The sequence below is a fragment of the Leucoraja erinacea genome, chromosome 4 (assembly GCF_028641065.1).
Source record: "Leucoraja erinacea ecotype New England chromosome 4, Leri_hhj_1, whole genome shotgun sequence".
NCBI lineage: Eukaryota > Metazoa > Chordata > Chondrichthyes > Rajiformes > Rajidae > Leucoraja > Leucoraja erinaceus.
The window spans coordinates 66,663,634-66,684,089 of NC_073380.1; the positions used below are offsets into that span (position 1 = coordinate 66,663,634).

General features: G+C 43.2%; 1 protein-coding gene across 1 annotated transcript in view; it reads left to right on the forward strand.

Annotated features, from left to right (window-relative positions):
• The first annotated feature begins 202 nt into the window (after nt 1-202).
• The window catches only part of LOC129696521 (hepatocyte nuclear factor 4-gamma-like), a 148,520-nt gene continuing 128,266 nt past the window's right edge, over nt 203-20,456 (forward strand). Inside the window, exon 1 of the mRNA XM_055634514.1 lies at nt 203-717. The gene's annotated coding sequence lies outside the window, so the exon portion shown is untranslated. The remainder of the gene's footprint in view (nt 718-20,456) is intronic.

Below are 20,456 nucleotides of genomic sequence, written 5' to 3' on the forward strand. Positions count from 1 at the left end.
TCCAAACACTAGATCTCTTCCCCTAATGTAGAGCAACAGACTCTCACGGCTGTTTCGGGGTAATCGGCAGGAAATTGCAGTGAAATGAACAGTTCTGGGCTGAAGTGAGAATGCAGTTGCCGCTGGGATCAGGTATCACAGATAAAAGTTCCCCGGCAGCTTTCCGTGCGCCCTTACACTCCAGGTGACATAAGGGATGGGCGGAGTCTACGGGGAAAGGTAAGAGCGCTTTCTGTTTTGTATATGCGGACCTATGTGCTGCATGTAAAAAATGTTCTGATCGAAACAGCGAAACATTCAGCAGCCGTGTTTTGCGATGCGTTAGGGAGTCGGGGAGAGACCAGGTTAAAGTGCGAGCAAAATCCCTCGCTCCAGTGCGAATTGCATTGAGAAGGTTACACGGGAGAGTGGGGAAAGGCCAGCGCTAGGCAAGGTAACAAAGTGACGGTGGAGAGAGAACTGGGCAACAAGTGGCTTTGACGTTAGTTACTGTTTAACATCTCCACCCACTTGGAGCCGATTCAAAGATCGATGCGGTGACAGCTTGGCCAGGCCCCGGCGCCTGGGAGGCAGCCGAGCCCAGCGGCAGATGGCAAGGGAGCACCTTCTTCCTACAGAGTCCTCCCTGCGCTGCGACCCCGGCCGCCGACAGCCGCCGCCTCTGCCGCCCACTGCAATGACAGCAGGCGGCGCGGATGCCTCGTAACCAGACTTAAGGTAAGAACCGGCGGCCTTTTTAAAAATATACTTCATTCACCATCTTGTTTCCTCCCCCCCACCTCCCGGAGCTGTACAATCTGAAGTATACAAACAGTGGGCAGTGCATGGGATGGATGGGAGCGCCCACATCGCCCTCCAGTCCACGGCGCCCTGCCCCTTGCTCACTTTGAGACTATGCCAAAGGGAGGAGACAGAGACTTGTATTTCGCGGAAATAACTGACTCTTTCACCTTTGAAAGTCCATGTCACCTCTTGGGAACCAAAAAAGGATGCATGTTTTTTTATGTTCAACAGGCTGTGTGTGCGTGTAACTTCACCAACCCTGTTGAACTGCAGCCGCCGGTTGAACGAAATGCCACTAATCCCAGACATTGAGCTGCGATTTCGTTCACAGGGACAATCATTTGTGGCCTGTCCGCGAAAATGTATTTGAAGAATCATTTTTTCCCCCTTCTCTGTTTAACCTGTCTGGATTAGCTTAACTTTGCAAACTACACAATTTTATCGTTGCGTATTTATAGTGTTAAACGCGGACTGACATTTCGCACTATGGAAATAGATCAAGTTGTCTTAAAAACACTTTTTTGAAAAACTTGATTTTAGAAGAAGGCGGGCAGGAGGATAGTGTGGAGAAGGGGATCGTCGCGTTTTGTCTTGATTTTGGAAACGGTCATGTTTGAAATCACAACCGTTCCCAGTCTTTATTTGGTTATAAGTACGACAAGCTTTACTTAAAAAAAAAATAAGATCCATAGCTTCTATTAAATGAGTCGTTTTGCGAGATACAACAGGCCAACCCATGTTTACTCGCCTGGGTCAAACATTTATGTAAATAGAGAGGGAAATTCCCGTTGTCTTAGTTTCTGGGTGTCAGATGTAGCTGGAGACCTCGATCATTCCTTCCTACCTGACTGAACTAACCCAGAGCACATATTTACTCAAAGAGGTGTCAATGTTTTAATTCTGACGAACTCCAAGAATTTTAAGACGTTTTAATAATGGGCAAAGGCGGGGGTTCGACAATACGTGACAAGGTGTGTTGGTGGACATGTTCTAATTACGGTGTGTTTAAATGAAAGAGAGACAAATTGTTGGAATCACTCAGCGGGTCAGCCAGCATCTCCTGAGAACATTGATAGGCGACGTTTCAACTACGTTGTGCTGCACCAGAGGAAAAAAAAGGAGAGACGGATTTTTGGATTGATAGCTTATAAAACGTATTCTATTTAATTTCGTGTGCGGAACTAGACTGTGTGATTCTGAAGAATAGTTTGGCAGATGAAAATGGAAAGTTAACGATTCACCAGATCGTTTTTATGTAAAGGTGTCGCTCGCACTAGTATGTTGTAGCGAGTAGAGCAGCGGGACATGGTAAATATGGAAGACTTATCGACTTCATATTTTTAGGCTTATTGGATATCTGCCAGAATAGATTCCGACAATAACTGAGACAGAGATAATAACGGCTGAATTGAACGAAATGATTTTCAAGAACATGCGATTGTGTCTATTGCTGCTTCTCTAGCCCTGCTAAATATATATTATTTGAAACAGTTCTGGTGAATATAAACATTGGGAAACCAGTGCAATATAAAATATTCTACTAAGTATTTTTCACAGAATTAGGACAGATTTTGAAAATGCACTCGTCAGTCACGTACAGAGCTTGATGTTGTAATAGGTCATTCTTTCTGCTATCGTTGCATTTCTTTACTGCACACGTTCATTTTCAGACCCCTTTTCCTTGTGCGCGCAAATGCTTTTGCTTCTTGTACCGTTCCTCGCACAACAGTTTGTTTGGATTGTGTCTGCAACCACTCAGTGGGGGTATATTAGGAAAGTTAAATATTCTGCTTCTGGCCCACTTTGATTTTTTTTCTTTTCAGATTGTCTTTTAATCAGTGTTAGTACTGAATTATAAAACTCTGTAAAGAGAAAAAAAATACCCTGAGCTTTCTTTTTAGGGCAAAACATAAAGTATTTGTACTCTGGTCGCAGGCCAGCCTAACAGAAAACACACAAAGTAGGCAAAAACAAACGACCTTTTAGCACAGAAAGGATTAAGGCTCAATTCTGGCTTCTACACTCAGCAGGAAATGTGCATTTGTGGTTACATGACATAACCATGGCACTGATTCAGTAATATTTCACCCATATCAGAAAGAAAGTCTTTCAATTTTTGGTCAGCATTTTAGCAGTAGCATCAGTTAAAACTTTAAATACTGTAAATAAGAAAGTGATCCTGTACACTAAGTGAAATGCATCTTGCATGAATGATATATTGCAACTCTCCATATAAGTTCATAAGTTATAGGAGCAGTAGGCCATTTGGCTCATCGAGTCTACTCTGCCACTAAATCATGGCCAATCTATCTCTCTTAACCCCATTCTCCAGTCTTCTCCCAATAACATTTGACACCTGTACCAATCAAGTATCTAATTTAATTTATCAGAATTCATCCATAATCTCCATGATACATCCAACAGCGACTGTAAAATCTAGGGTATGATCTCCACATAATACACAAAACATTAATATCATGTAGCACAGTGCTGGTGAAGCAAAGAGTCCAGTTGCATCCTTTGGTAACATGGTGTCCACAAGGCCTAAAACAAATTACATAAACCAAAGATGGGTTGTTTAATATTTCTATGGTAGCAGCTATGTCAAATTGACAGTTTTTGATCTTATCATCTTGCAATGCTGCCAATGACCATGTGTTGGAACCTGCCAGGTAAACTGAGACAGTTAAGGTAGATGTGGGATCCCTGCAGGCTTTTTTGGGAAAAGACAGGGGAGTTCCTTCCCTGAAAAATATTCTGGGTCCAGGTGAGGTTTTGAAACCATACAATAATTTCATGGTTGCCTTTACTGCTATTTGCAAACATGTTAGCCGTTCATAGTGTTTTCTTTGCTCGCCAATCTCTCTCCAACAGATTCTCCTACAACTTTGGAGAGGAAGTATCAGGAAAGTATGTAGAATCTGCTACCAATATTTGGGCCAGCTGGTACATTAGTGTCTGCATAGAATTGGTTAAAACTTAATAGGATTCATAAGATCATGCCGTGGAAGAAATAGGGCAATGAGATAATATAGACTAAAGGCACAATCCTAAATAATGTGCAGGAGCTGAGAATCCTGGATATATATGGATTAAACCTTGAAAGTGGCAGGACATGTTGAAAGAACGGTTATGAAGCAGATAACATCCTAGGATTGCGGAGATATAGAGTAAAAAAGCAAGGAAGCGAAATTGAACCTCTATAAAACACTAGCTCTGCTATAAACGGAGTGTTGCGTCCAACCTTGGTCACTTTAGGAAGATGTAAAAGATGACAATAAGAGATTTAATAGACCAGTTTAAGAGTTGTAGAATTTCAGCTGGATTGTTAGAATGGAGAAGCTGAGGTTTTTTCTTATTGGTGCAAAGTAGATCAAGACAAAATTTGACAGCTTTACAACAGAATGAATGGTTTCAATGTGTTATGTAAAAGGAAGCTATTCATGGTTCGAGGATCAGTTGGTAGAGATATTGGGCAGACGCAAAGAGAAAAGTGAAGATATATTGGGTAGATGCAAAGAGAAAGGTGAAGATGAATTATTTGGGTCCCTTGTGATGTTGGCTGCCTTTTTTAGACAGCGGCTCCTGTAGATCCCTTCAATGGTGGGGAGGGAGGTCAGTACTCATGATGGACTGGACAGTGTTCACCACTTTTTGGAATCTTCTTCATTCGTGGGCATTTGAGTTGCCAAGCAAGGTCACCAAGTGATCAATTAATATTCTCTCGACTGTGCACCTGTAGAAGTTCAGGAGAGTATTCATTGACGTACTGAATCTCCTCAGTCTTCTAAGGATGTAGAAGCATTGATGAGCTTTCTTTATGATAGCATCAATGTGCTAAGTCCAAATCGGGTCTTCAGAGGTATGCACACCCAGGAATTTGACGTTTTTGACTCTCTCCACCACCATCTTGGCGATGAACAAAGGTTTGTGGATCCTTAGCTTTCCTCTTCCAAAGTCACCAACCAAATCCCTCTGTTCTCCAACACATTTTAGAACCCTACTGTTCACTGTGAATGTCCTGGCCTGAATGGTTCAATGAAAGTGGTGGCTGCCTGGATCATTTTACAAGAACTTGCTTAATTTGTCCTAGCATTTATTTAGTGTATTGGATCGTTTAAAATTTAAGAGACAAGATGTATCATTCACCTGATGTATACAGTTGTTGCACCCCAGCATGGAAAACCATTTTTATGGTGAAAAGGTAACCAAGCCTAACAAATAATTGACAAAAGAGTTCAATTTAGATGTGTCTGGACATGAGATGCATTACTCTAAATATTTGCTAAAATTAACATGCTTCCTCCTGGAAATCATTAGCTTCCTTGATTGAAAACAAAATGTAAAAAGCCACTGTACATCAGAAAGCTTTTGTCACGCTGGCTATGCTGGCAATGATATCCCTGGATGATAGCATTGCACTGAAGACTGGCATGACTTCCTTTAATAGACTTACCAAATGTGTTTCAGCCAGAAAGATTTATAACTACCCTTGAATAAGAACAGTATTTTTGGTGACGAGGCAGAGAAAATCTTGAAATGTCCTAAGAAAACAAGTTTTGGATGGGATGATATTGTTGGGGTGCTATAAAAAGCCAATCACTTTTAAGACCTTCATTGATCCAGTTGTCAGGCTGTGTTAGGTCTTTAGTTCAGCTCTAAATATTTCTACGTAGTAGATGGATAACATGTGCTGGTATGCCTCCTTGCCATAGCTATCGTCATTTTTATTATACTTTCAAATGTGGAAACTGGTTTAGTTTTTGGTCAAATAAGTGTTGGCATATTGTGACATTTTAAATCATCAATTCTGCAAAAACAACTCTATTATTATTGATAATATTCGGTTGCAATGAACTTTAATAGGAATAGTGAGTCTAAAAATAATCACCAGCAAGTACGTCAGTGGGGCTATTCCATCTCTGACTTTGCATGATGACTTGACCTAAGTTTGAACTACAATTCTTGGCAGGTGTTAACTTGGTACAAAATTACTCGGGATTAAACTGTATATTCTCTGTATTAACGTGACAATTTTGCAAATCTTTTTGCTTTAGTCTTAATCTCAAAAATCTCTCTGATTCTTTTATGTTTGTTAATATATTGTGTCAGTGAACAAGTGGTGAAATGCACAGAAATAATCGCACAGATCATTTAGTTGGAGAGAAACATGGAATCTTATAAAGTTGTACAAAATAGTGTGAGGAATAGATCGGGTGAATGCAGAGTCTTTTGTCCAGAGTAGAGGAATTGAGAACCAGAGGACATAGGTTTAAGATGAGGGGGGAAAGAGTTTATGGGAACTGGAAAGGTAACTTTTTTACACAAAGGTTGGTTGGTGTATGAAACAAGTTGCTGGAGGAGGTAGTTGAGGCAGGTACTATTGCAAAGCTGCAGAAACATTTGGACAGGTACATGGATAGGTTAGGTTTAGATGGATATGGGGTAAAAGCAAGCAGGTGGGGCAAGTGTAGATGGCGTGGACAAGTTGAGTCGAAGGGCCTGTTTCCACACTGACTCTATGGAAATAGGGAAAAAAATGAGTTATTGATTGCATACAATTGACTTGGTATTAAAGGCTGTGCAAATGTAAGAGCAAAATTATGGTGAAAATAAGACTCCTTAAGGATTAATGTAGTCGCTAATGTATGGAGCCACAGAAGGTGTGCAAGTGCTTAAATTAATATTTCTCATCTGTGTTTACCATGGAGAATGTCGTGGAAGCTGAATAATTCGGGGAAGAGATTAGTGATGGTTTGAAATGGATAGACATCACAAAAGAAGAGATGCTGCAGTCTATAAGGACATTGAAGATTAATAAGTCAGGGCCTGGCTAAGTGTATGCTAGAACATTGTGTAAAGCTAGGGAAGTTATTGGTGGGGGCTGGCAGAAATATTTGTATCATCGTCAGCCATGGGTAAGGTGCTGAAAAATTGAAGGGTGGCTTATGTTGTATCGTCATACGAAGGGCAATAAGGACAAGCCAGGTAACCAAAGGCCGGTTAGCCTGTAGTTACCTGGTGGTGGGAAAGTTACTGGAGGAGATTCTGAGAGATAGGATTTACCTTGATTTGAAAAGGCAAGGACTGATTAGGGATAGTCGTCATGGCTCAGTGTGGAAAATCATGGCTCACGAATTTTAGTTTTTTTTTCATGAAGAGGTTCACAAGCTCACAAGTTATAGGAGTAGAATTAGCCATTTGGCCCATCAACACCCATTCTAATCAGAAATTTGTCTATCTTAAGGGGAGATACTGACGGCCTCCACAGCCCTCTGTGGCAATGAGTTCCACAGATTAACTACCCTCTAAGGGTGACCAAGATGATTGAAAAGGAGCAGATTGTTAGACGTTGTCTATATGGGCTTTAGTAAGATCTTTGACTTTGTCCTGCATGGCCGGTGGGTCTGGAAAGTTAGAACACATCAGATCTAGTGTGAACTACCAATTGAATGCACAATTGGTTTGGTGACAGGAATCCGAGAGTAGTAATGAAGCATTGTTTTTCAGTTTGGAAAACTGTGACCAGTGGTGCGCTGCAGGGATCGGCACCATGTCCACTATTGTTCATTGTTTACATTGATGATTAAAAAATTAGAATGTAGATAGCATGGCTAGTGAGTTTGTAGATGACACCAAAATTGATGGTATTTTGGATAGGGAAAAAGGCTATCCAAGTTCAGCTGAGAAAATAAGACAAGGATTAGCAGATGGAATTTAGCCCTGACGAGTGTGAAAAGTTGGACTGTAGGAAATTAAGAAAGGGCACGATTTGCACCGTAAGTGGCTGGACCCTGGGGAGGGTTGTTGAACAGAGAGACAAAGGGGTACAAGAGCATAGTTCCCTGTAAGTTTTGTTTAGTTCAGTTTAATGTCATTTGTAACAAGGTACGGTGAAAAGCTTTTGTTGTGTGCTAACCTGTCAGCAGAAAGACAATACATGATTACAATCGATCCATTTGCAGTGTATAGATACATGATAAGGGAATAACATTTAGTGCAAGGTAAAGCCAGCAAAGTCCGATCAAGAATAGTTTGAGGGTCACCAAAGTGTTAGATAGTAGTTCAGCACTACTCTCTGGTAGTGGTAGGTTGATTCAGTTGCCTGATAACAATTGGGAGGAAACTGTCCCTGAATATGGAGGTGTACGTTTATACACTTCTATACCTTTTGCGGAATGGGAGAGGGGAGAAGACGGAGTGGCCAAGGTGCAACTCATCCTTCATTATGAAACTGGCCATGCCGAGGCAGCGTGAGGTATAAATGGAGTCAATAGAAGGGAGATTGGTTTGTGTGATGGTCTGGGCTGCGTCCACAATTCGCTGCAATTTCTTGCGGACTTGGAGCATTTCCCAAATCAAGTTTTGATGCATCCTGATAAAATGCTTTCTATGGTGAATCTGTAGTAGAAGTGGCGATGCAGGTAGGCAGGGTGATGAAGAAGGCATTTGGGATGCTTGCCTGTGTCGGTCACCACAGTGAGTGCATGAGTTTTGATGTCATGTTGCAACTGTAGAAGATGTTGGGGAGAGCCACACTCGGAATATTGTGTGCAGTTCTGGTTGCCTAGCTAAGGGGGGAATGTGATTAAGCTGAGAAAATTCACAATGGTTTTACTGGAACCGAGGGCTTGTGTAATAAGGAGAGACTGGACAAGGAGGGGCTTTTTTTACCTCAAACATAGTAGGCTGAGGAATGACCACATAGTGGTATATAGAGCATGAGGGACATAGATAAGGTGAGTGGTCAGTCAGTTTCCCAGGGTAGGGGAGTCTAAAATGAGAGGAGTTTGAGTTTCAGTTTAGTTTATTGTCACATGTACTGAGGTACAGTGAAAAGCTGTTGTTGTGTGCTAACCAGTCAGCGGAAAGACAATACATAATTACAATCAATCCATTCACAGTGTACAGATCCACAATAAAGGGAATAACGTGAATGACGTTGAATGCAAGATAAATGATAGTCTGAAGGGCCTGTCTCACTTAGGCGACCTAATCCATGAGTTTGGCGAGTTTGCCCTCGACTCACACTCACAGCATGGTCGACACAAGGTCGTAGGAGTTCTTCGTAACTTTCCTTCATGCTCGAGAGTGGTCTCAGCGTACTCGAGGCCTCAGCTAGGTCGCGGCGGTTTTTTCAATATGTTAAAAAATGCCCGCGAGTAAAAAAAGGTCGTCATGGAAAAAATCGATACTTATTTTACTCGTAGGTTTAGTCGTAGTAGGTCGTAGTAGTTTAGTATGTTAGTTGTAGGTAATCGAGGGTAGTCGAAGGTAGTTGAAGGTAGTCGTAGATAGTCTTCATCATAGTCGAAGGGAGATCGAAGTAGATTGAAGGTGGTCATCTTCACTCTCCACTATTCGGTGTCCAATTTTCCCGAAGTTAGTCGTAGCTTGTCAAAACTAGTCGTAGCAGTTTTTAACATAGTCGAAGGAGGTCTTCTACATATTCGAAGGAGGTCTTCCACATGTCATTTTTTTAAACTCTTCTAAACTCGCCAATTAGGTCGCCCAAGTGGGACAGCCCCGTGAGGGTCTCCAATGAGGTAGATAGTAGCTCAGGGCTGCTCTCTAGTTGTTGGTAGGATGGTTCAGTTGCCTGATAACAGCTGGAACATAGCTTTAAGGTTAGAAGGGAAATATTTAAAGGGGACATGAGGGGTAACCTTTGCACATAGACAGTGGTGTATGTGTGGAATGAACTGCCAGAGTAAGTGATTGGGATCGGTACAACTTCAATGTTTCAAGGACATTTGGAAAAGTACATGGATGGAAATGGTTTAGAGGGTTCAAACAGGCAATAAGATGAGCTCAATGTAAGCAGCCTGGTTGGCATGGTAGATTTGGAGTGTAGGGCCTGGTTCGGTGCTGTATAAATTTATGACATTTCACAAAAACAACAAGTGGGATCAAAATATGAATATGGAAAAAAGGCTTGTTTTGATTTGCAAAACATAATTGGAATCAGAAACATTTTCAGATTTATGTAGAGATGGGTACATAATATGTTGGATCATATTTTATGAGACATCTATGACATTTCTTATTTAAAAATTGCTCGCACATTATAAACACTGGGTATTAACTTTACCATAATAAAAGCCATTCTTTAAAAGAAAAAGTAATTGTCATTCATATATCACTATATCAGGTCCAGGTATTGCAATGAACTTTGCAGTCAATGAATTACTTTGGAGTTTGGTCACCATTTTGAGGTTAAATGTGCAAGCAATTTATAATGTGAAAGCAATTTGTGCAGAACTGATCTCATGACCTGTACATGAATCAGACAATTTGTTTCTTGTGGGGTTGCTGTTAGGAGGAATGTTGATCAAGACTTATTTCAACATTAGATCTTTTAAATCCTTGTGATCTGTCAAATAAAGCTGTAGTTTGATATCTTATCAGGAAAAGTATATTTCAGCACTGCAATCAGCTTCGGTCTACATACAGTTGCAAGTCAGTGGCGTTGCATAAATCCATAACCAGCGACTATGCCTATTTAACATTGTTTTAAAATAATTAGTTTGGCTTTAAATAGAAAAGAGCTGATCATTCATTAGCTGCTTTCTTCAGTCAAAATGTTACCAGAAATTTTAGAAGTGTTTCACTTGGTGAATTTTAATTGAGCCTGCACCAGCACGTGATATAGCTGTGTCTTGCAATTAATGTCAACAATAGGTCAACAGTTAATGTACCATTACGTACAAGGTATCTTTGTCTGAACTTTGAACTGATTAGCAGTTACATTGTGAAATTAAAACATGCAGGTGATTCTTTTTTTTCAAATATTTTACGAAATAGATTTTGAGGAGGCCAAGTTGGGGACAGGCTGAAAAGTTTTTTTTTTAATGTAGCGCACTGCCTTGGTAAAGATATATCAGGAGCAGTTCCTCAGAGTTTTAACATGGGGCAGATTCTTATTATGTTGTCTACCGATGGCCTTTGTGGAGACTAAACAGCGTCTCGGTGAATGGTGGCTGACCTTGTCCTCTCTCTTAACAGCAAGAATTTTAGTTGCATTTGGAAGAGTAAGCGATATTTATGAACAGTCAGCATGGTTTTTCTGTGGCAGGTCATGTATGACTAACTTGATTGTGGTTTTGTAGGTGATGAATATGATTGAGGAGAGGGCAGTGAATGTTGTCTAAAAGGATTTTAGCAAGGCATTTGATGGTGTCTCATATTAGGCTGATCCAGAAGATTAAGACGCATTGGATCCACGGCGACTTGGTTTTTCAGATTCAGAACTGGCTTAGCCAAAAAAGACAGTGTGTAGTGGTGGAAGTGTGTAATTCTGGCTGGTGGTCAGTGAACAATGGTGTTCTGTAAAGGTCTATGCTGGGACCTCTTTTGTTTGTGATAAACACAAAAGGCTCAGATGTAAATGTAGACGCATTGGTTAGTAAGATTGCAGACAATACCAAAATTAGTGGAGTGGCAGACTGTGAGGGAGGCTGTCATATAACCATATAACATATAACCATATAACAATTACAGCACGGAAAGAGGCCATCTCGGCCCTACAAGTCCGTGCCGAACAACTTTTTTCCCTTAGTCCCACCTGCCTGCACTCATACCATAACCCTCCATTCCCTTCTCATCCATATGCCTATCCAATTTATTTTTAAATGATACCAATGAACCTGCCTCCACCACTTCCACTGGAAGCTCATTCCACACCGCTACCACTCACTGAGTAAAGAAGTTCCCCCTCATGTTACCCCTAAACTTCTGTCCCTTAATTCTGAAGTCATGTCCTCTCGTTTGAATCTTCCCTATTCTCAAAGGGAAAAGCTTGTCCACATCAACTCTGTCTATCCCTCTCATCATTTTAAAGACCTCTATCAAGTCCCCCTTAACCTTCTGCGCTCCAGAGAATAAAGACCTAACTTATTCAACCTATCTCTGTAACTTAGTTGTTGAAACCCAGGCAACATTCTAGTAAATCTCCTCTGTATTCTCTCTATTTTGTTGACATCCTTCCTATAATTGGGCGACCAAAATTGTACACCATACTCCAGATTTGGTCTCACCAATGCCTTGTACAATTTTAACATTACATCCCAGCTTCTATACTCAATGCTCTGATTTATAAAGGCTAGCATACCAAAAGCTTTCTTTACCACCCTATCTATATGAGATTCCACCTTCAAGGAACTATGCACGGTTATTCCCAGATCCCTCTATTCAACTGTATTCTTCAATTCCCTACCATTTACCATGTATGTCCTATTTTGATTTGTCCTGCCAAGGTGTAGCACCTCACATTTATCAGCATTAAACTCCTCTGCCATCTTTCAGCCCATTTTTCCAAATGGCCTAAATCACTCTGTAGACTTTGGAAATCCTCTTCATTATCTGTCAAACGATAAAGTTACAGAAATGGGCAGAGAAATGGCAGATGGAGTTTAATCCGAGCAAATGTGAGGTGTTTCACTTTGCGAAGGTGAATTTAAGGGGAAAGTTTACTTGTTGATGCCAAGAACCATGATAGCATTGATGTACAGTTGTGTACAAATTAGTTGGAGTATTGAATATAAGAGTGAAGATGTCGTTGCAGCTTTATAAAATTTTGGTAAGGCCTCATTTGGTGGTTGTGCATGTTTAGCAGGATGCTGTCTAGTTCAGGGGGTATACTAGAGCGTAGTTCCAAGCCCTGGAAATTGAAGCATCACAAGTTCAGCAAAGACCTAATAGAAGTGTATAAAATAATGGCAGGCGTAGATAGGGTAGGTGGATGGAAGCCTTTTCCAAGCGTGGAAACGTCTAAGACTAGAGGGCATAGCTTTAAGATCAGAGGGGTGGTGGGGGAGTTTAACGGAGAAGTGCGGGGCAAGATTTTATACATTGAGGTGTCTGGATCATACTGCCAAGGTGGTGGTAGCAGATACAATAATTACATTTAAGAGGCTTTAGATTTGCAAATTGATATGCAGGGAATGGAGGGATATGGATTGTGTGCAACATAGGAGAATAATTTAACTTGGCATCATGTTCGACCAGGATATTGTGGGCTGATGGGTCTGGTCCTGTGCTATGCTGCTCTGTTCGATGGTCTAAGCATTTGAACAGAAATGAACAAGGTGTTAATGAGAATGATATACATTTATATCGTAAATGTATATCACCTTTTATTGATCATTGACCGTTGACCATTGTACTGCTGTAGATTTGGGAGGAACAACAGCAGCAACAGATTAGCAAGAGATACGACTGATTGGCTCTAGGCCAAGTGGGAGGAGAGGGGTGGAAACAGTTGAAAACTGAGGAATTTGCTCTGTAAATTGGTAAATCAGGCAATTTATCAGTCAATTTAAGCAGGACAGCTCTTTGCGAGCGGCAGTGAGTGAGCGGCCTAGTGAGGGAAGTGCCCTGTGAGAAAAGTGTGAGTCTTTGGCTCGAGATTTAAGCAGGACAGCTCTTTGCGAGTGGCAGTGAGTGAGCGGCCTAGTGAGGGAAGTGCCCTGTGAGAAAAGTGTGAGTCTTTGGCTCGAGAGTCTTTGGCGAGGAGGCTGAGGAGAGGAGACCACGCAATACGCTTGAGAGGTAGAGACCAAAGAAGGAGATGTCAGGCAAGCTGATTCAGTGCGATGCTTGCAGTATGTGGGAGGTCAAGGACACCGCTGGTGCCTCTGGCTGCTACAAATGCGAAAAGTGCATCCAGGTAGAACTCCTGAAGGGCCGTGTTGGGGAACTGGAGAAGCAAGTGGATGACCTCCGGTTCGTACGAGAAACGGAGTCGTTCCTCGACAAGTCCTACAGTACGATTGTTACACCTAAGGTACTGGAAGAGAGAAGGTGGGAGACAGTGAGAAAGGGAGGGAAGCATGGAATGCCAACGTCCCCGGGTGATGTACCTCTTGTAAACAGGTTCATCCGCTTAGAAGTTGTTGGGACAGAAGACGTGAGCGGCGGACTGGCCTGTGATGCGAATAGGGCTGTTGAGCCAAAACCAAAAAGGCCTAAGGCAGGCAAGGCCATTGTAGTGGGAGACTCCATCGTGAGAGGTACGGACAGGGGTTTCTGCGGCAACAGACGGGATGCGAGGATGGTGTGCTGCCTTCCCGGTGCCAGGATCCAGGATGTCACGGACAGAGTGCAGAAAATCCTCAAGGGCGAAGGTGAACATCCGGAAGTGGTAGTGCATGTCGGCACAAACGATGTCGGAAAAAAGGGGATGAATATTCTGCAGCGTGACTTTAGAGAGCTCGGAAAAATGTTGAAAAGCAGGACCTCCAGGGTTGTTATCTCCGGTTTGCTTCCAGTTCCCCGTGCTGGCGAGAGCAGGAACAGGGAGATACGGGACCTGAACGTGTGGCTGAGGAACTGGTGCACGGGGCAGGGATTTAGATTCTTAGATCACTGGGATCTGTTTTGGGGTAAGGGGGAACTGTACAAAAGGGACGGATTGCATCTTAACAGGTGTGGGACCAGCATTCTGGCAGGCAGGTTTGCCACTGCTACACGGGTGGCTTTAAACTGAATAAGGGGGGTGGGGTGTTGAATGGGACAGTGGAGGATGGAGTTAAATCGAAAGGGTTTCTTAAATGTGTGAGCGTAGAGACCGAAGGGTGTAAAATGAGGGTAGAAGAAATAGGTAGCAAGGTGAAAAGTAAAAGTGGCAGGCAGACAAAACCAGGGCAAAAATCAAAAAGGGCCACTTTTCAACATAATTGTATAAGGGGTAAGAGTGTTGTAAAAACAAGCCTGAAGGCTTTGTGTCTCAATGCAAGGAGCATTCGTAATAAGGTGGATGAGTTGAATGTGCAGATAGCTATTAATGACTATGATATAGTTGGGATCACGGAGACATGGCTCCAGGGTGATCAAGGCTGGGAGCTGAACATCCAGGGATATTCAATATTCAGGAGGGATAGACAGAAAGGAAAAGGAGGTGGGGTAGCGTTACTGATTAGAGAGGGGATTAATGCAATGTAAAGGAAGGACATTAGTTTGGAGGATGTGGAATCGGTATGGGTAGAGCTGCAAAACACTAAGGGGCAGAAAACACTGGTGGGTGTTGTGTACAGGCCACCTAACAGTAGTAGTGAAGTTGGAGATGGTATCAAACAGGAAATTAGAAATGCGTGCGACAAACGCAAAACGGTTATAATGGGTGACTTCAATCTACATATAGATTGGGTGAATCAAATTGGCAGGGGTGCTGAGGAAGAGGATTTCTTGGAATGTATGCGGGATAGTTATCTAAATCAACATCTAGAGGAACCAACGAGAGAGCAGGCTATTTTAGACTGGGTATTGAGTAATGAGGAAGGGTTAGTTAGCAATCTTGTTGTACGTGCCCCCTTGGGCAAGAGTGACCATAATATGGTTGAGTTCTTCATTAGGATGGAGAGTGACATTGTTAATTCAGAAAAATGGTTCTGAACTTAAAGAAAGGTAACTTTGAGGGTATGAGACGTGAATTGGCCAAGATTGACTGGCAATTAATTCTAAAAGGGTTGACGGTGGATATGCAATGGAAGACATTTAAAGACTGCATGGATGAACTACAAAAATTGTTCATCCCAGTTTGGCAAAAGAATAAATCAGGGAAGGTAGTACATCCGTGGATAACAAGGGAAATCAGGGATAGTATCAAAGCGAAGGATGATGCGTACAAATTAGCCAGAAAAAGCAGCATACCGGAGGACTGGGAGAAATTCAAAGACCAGCAGAGGAGGACAAAGGGCTTAATTAGGAAAGGAAAAATAGATTATGAAAGAAAACTGGCAGGGAACATAAAAACTGACTGCAAAAGTTTTTATAGATATGTGAAAAGAAAGAGATTAGTTAAAACAAATGTAGGTCCCTTGCAGTCAGAAACAGGTGAGTTGATCATGGGGAACAAGGATATGGCGGACCAATTGAATAACTACTTTGGTTCCGTCTTCACTAAGGAAGACATAAATAATTTGCCGGAAATAGCAGGGGACCGCGGGTCAAAGGAGTTGGAGGAATTGAGTGAAATCCAGGTTAGCCGGGAAGTGGTGTTGGGTAAATTGAATGGATTAAAGGCCGATAAATCCCCAGGGCCAGATAGGCTGCATCCCAGAGTACTTAAGGAAGTAGCTCCAGAAATAGTGGATGCATTAGTAATAATCTTTCAAAACTCTTTAGATTCTGGAGTAGTTCCTGAAGATTGGCGGGTAGCAAACGTAACCCCACTTTTTAAGAAGGGAGGGAGAGAGAAAATGGGGAATTACAGACCAGTTAGTCTAACATCGGTAGTGGGGAAACTGCTAGAGTCAGTTATTAAAGATGGGATAGCAGCACATTTGGAAAGTGGTGAAATCATTGGACAAAGTCAGCATGGATTTACGAAAGGTAAATCATGTCTGACGAATCTTATAGAATTTTTCGAGGATGTAACTAGTAGCGTGGATAGGGGAGAACCAGTGGATGTGGTGTATCTGGACTTCCAGAAGGCTTTCGACAAGGTCCCACATAAGAGATTAGTATACAAACTTAAAGCACAAGGCATTGGGGGTTCAGTATTGATGTGGATAGAGAACTGGCTGGCAAACAGGAAGCAAAGAGTCGGAGTAAACGGGTCCTTTTCACAATGGCAGGCAGTGACTAGTGGGGTACCCCAAGGCTCAGTACTGGGACCCCAGCTATTTACAATATATATTAATGATCTGGATGAGGGAATTGAAGGCAATATCTCCAAGTTTGCGGATGACACTAAGCTGGGGGGCAGTGTTAGCTGTGAGGAGGATGCTAGGAGACTGCAGGGTGACTTGGATAGGCTGGGTGAGTGGGCAAATGTTTGGCAGATGCAGTATAATGTGGATAAATGTGAGGTTATCCATTTTGGTGGCAAAAACAGGAAAGCAGACTATTATCTAAATGGTGGCCGATTGGGAAAGGGGGAGATGCAGCGAGACCTGGGTGTCATGGTACACCAGTCATTGAAGGTAGGCATGCAGGCGCAGCAGGCAGTAAAGAAAGCGAATGGTATGTTAGCTTTCATTGCAAAAGGATTTGAGTATAGGAGCAGAGAGGTTCTACTGCAGTTGTACAGGGTCTTGGTGAGACCACACCTGGAGTATTGCGTACAGTTTTGGGCTCCAAATCTGAGGAAGGACATTATTGCCATAGAGGGAGTGCAGAGACGGTTCACCAGACTGATTCCTGGGAAGTCAGGACTGTCTTATGAAGAAAGACTGGATAGACTTGGTTTATACTCTCTAGAATTTAGAAGATTGAGAGGGGATCATATAGAAACTTACAAAATTCTTAAGGGGTTGGACAGGCTAGGTGCAGGAAGATTGTTCCCGATGTTAGGGAAGTCCAGGACAAGGGGTCACAGCTTAAGGATAAAGGGGAAATCCTTTAAAACCGAGATGAGAAGAACTTTTTTCACGCAGAGAGTGGTGAATCTCTGGAACTCTCTGCCACAGAGGGTAGTTGAGGCCAGTTCATTGGCTATATTTAAGAGGTAGTTAGATGTGGCCCTTGTGGCTAAGGGGATCAGGGGGTATGGAGAGAAGGCAGGTACGGGATACTGAGTTGCATGATCAGCCATGATCATATTGAATGGCGGTGCAGGCTCGATGGGCCGAATGGCCTACTCCTGCACCTAATTTCTATGTTTCTATGTTTCTATGTTGGAGGTTAACTGGGTACATTTGAAGCACGCAATGAAATTGGAGAAGCCTTGAAAGCCAGAATTGGAAGCAAGACCCAGTACGCTGAAAGTGTTTTCTGTGGAGCTGAGTAGACTGAGAGGAGATTTGATGGTGGTATAAGATTATGATTAGTTTAGAGTAAATATGGGGAGGGTCTTCTCTGCAGATAATGGAAGAAAAACTAAGGGACAGAGATTCAACATGATGGGCAAATAAAACAACAGGCATGTGAGGAGACTATAAGGAACAGGAGTGGGCCATCTAACTCATAGAGCCTGACTTGCCATTCACAAATAAATCTGAAATCGGAAAGAAATCACAAAACTGAAATTCAACAAATTCACTTACCCGTCCTTTCCCTTTAACACTTGAATCCCTTAATGATTATGAGTCTATCAATCTTAAGTATACCTATAAACTATACTCGCATAACTCCCTGAGGCAATAAGTTCCAATTACATGCCCCAGAACTTGAAGCTGTTGACTCTCTTCACTCTTCTTTCCTATCAATAATGATAAATTCATGGATCCTCTGTATTCCCTTTCTAAGGTTAACCAATCTCCCTTCCATTGATTCCATCTACACTTCACACTGGCTCGGCAAAGCATAATCAGGGACTAGTCTCCAATAGTGACAATGACAAACCAAACGTTGCCTATTTCCTTCGCTCCATAGCTGCTGCCTGGCCCGCTGAGTTTCTCCAGCATTTTTGTCTACCTTAAATTAAATTAATGTTAAGAACCAGGTTGCTGTTCAGGCACCATTCAATCAGACCATTGATCATCTTGCAGTATTCTAACTCATTGTTACCCATTATTTGTCCAGCAATGGTGGTATAATTGGCAAATTTAAAGAAGGCATTAGATCTATGCCTGGTCACACAGCAATAGGTATAGAGAGATTAGAGCTGGGAACTGAGCTCACTGCCCTGAGGTGCCCCAGTGATGATGGACAGCAAGGTGGAAGTGTTGCTACCCCTGGATGAGATCTGCCGATGAGGAAGTCGATGATCCAATGGCACAGGAACATGCGGAGCCACAGTTCCCAGAGTGTGACATTCCCTCTGTTTAGGCAAACAACAGCCTGACGTATGTGTCCTTGTTGTCCAGTGTAGAGTGGAGAGGCAGTGAGATCGCATTAGGTTACTGATCCAATGGGGCTGTAGGCTAATTGTAGTGGCTCCTGGTCTTTACTGAGGCAGGTGGTAACGTGCGTCATCATAACCAAAATCTCAAACCACTTTCATCACAACATACATGAATGCCACAAGTCAGTATGTCACCTTGCTCTTGGGCAGCATATTATGAATATACTTTTGAAGCTCGTGAGGGACCTTGGACTATAGTAGTGAGAGGGTGAAGGTGTCCACGGAAACTCCAGCCAGTAGGTCCGCATAGGTTTGAGAATGCGGCCAGGATGCCTTCCAAATATTCACCTTGTGCAGTTGCAGGGAAACTTCCTTACTTGTGTACCCAACCCTATATTATTCATTTCTATTATCTACTGCACTCGTATGTTAGCCTTGTGTTTTATGCACAAGGACCCTTGAATCCCTTGCAGCAGCTTCTGCAGTTTTTCTGCTGGGGTGGTGGTGGAGGCAAACACAATTTGATAAAGGGCCTGCCCCACTGATTGTGACCTTTCAGTGTCTGTCTTCGACCTTCAAGCTCGAGGGCATTCACCTGATAAACCTCTAGGGCTGGATTGCGACCATCAGCGATGAAACCGCGAGCTGGATCGACCGACCGCACACACAAACACACACACAAACCCATCGCAAAGGCAGGGGCCAGGGAAAGCGGGAGAGCACTGTCTGAAATTCACACCCGTGATGAACAGGAAGGTAAAAGACGGCTGCGCAGTGTACGGAAAGTCCTTTAGAAAGCGGGGGGGGGGGGGGGGGGGAGAGAGGGGGGGGGAGAGGGGGGGGGGGAGGAGCGGGGGAGGGGGGGGGGGAGGGAGGGATGAGGGGTGGAGGGGGAGAGGGAGGGGGGGAGGGGGAGAGGGAGAGAAGGGGGGAGAGGGGAGGGGAGAGAAGGGGGGGAAGGAGGGGGGAAGGGGGGGGGGGAGGGGAGAAGGGGGGGGGGGGGGGGGGGGAGGGGAGAGGGGGGGGGGGGGGGGGGGGGGGAGGGGGGGGGAGAGAAGGGGGGACTATGCTGCACTCCCTCAATAGTAAGAATGTCCTTCCTCAAATTAGGGGACCAAAACTGCACACAATACTCCAGGTGTGGTCTCACAAGGGCTCTGTACAACTGCAGAAGGACCTCTTTACTCCTATATTCGATTCCTCGTGTTATAAAGGCCAACATGCCATTCGCTTTCTTCACTTCCTGCTGTACCTGCATGCTTACTTTCATAGACTGATGTACAAGGACCCCCAGATCCCGCTGTACATCCCTTTTTCCCAACTTGACGCCATTTAGATAGTAATCTGCCCTCCCGTTTTTGCTACCAAAATGGATAACCTCCCATTTAACAGCATTAAACTTCATCTGCCATGCATCTGCCCACTCCCCCAACCTGTCCAAGTCACCCTGTATTCTCAAGCATCCTTCTTACAGTTCACACTGCCACCCAGCTTTGTGTCATCTGTAAATTTGCTAATGTTACTTTGAATCCCTTCATCCAAATCATTGATATATATTGTAAATAGCTGTGGTCCCAGCACCGAGCCTTACGGTACCCCACTATAGTCACTACCTGCCAGTCCGATAGGGACCCGTTAATCGCTACTCTTTGTTTCCTGTCTGTCAACCACTTCTCTATTCATGTCAGCACTCTATCCCCAATACCATGTGCCCTGATTTTGCCCACTAATCTCCTATGTGGGACCTTATCAAATGCTTCCTGATAGTCCAGGTACACTACATCCACTGGCTCTCCCTTGTCCATTTTCCTAGTTACATCTTCAAAAAATTCCAGAAGATTAGTCAAGCATGATTTTCCCTTCGTAAATCCACGCTGACTCGGACCAATCCTGTTATTGCTATCCAATGTTCGGCTATCTCACCTTTTATAATTGACTCCAGCATCTT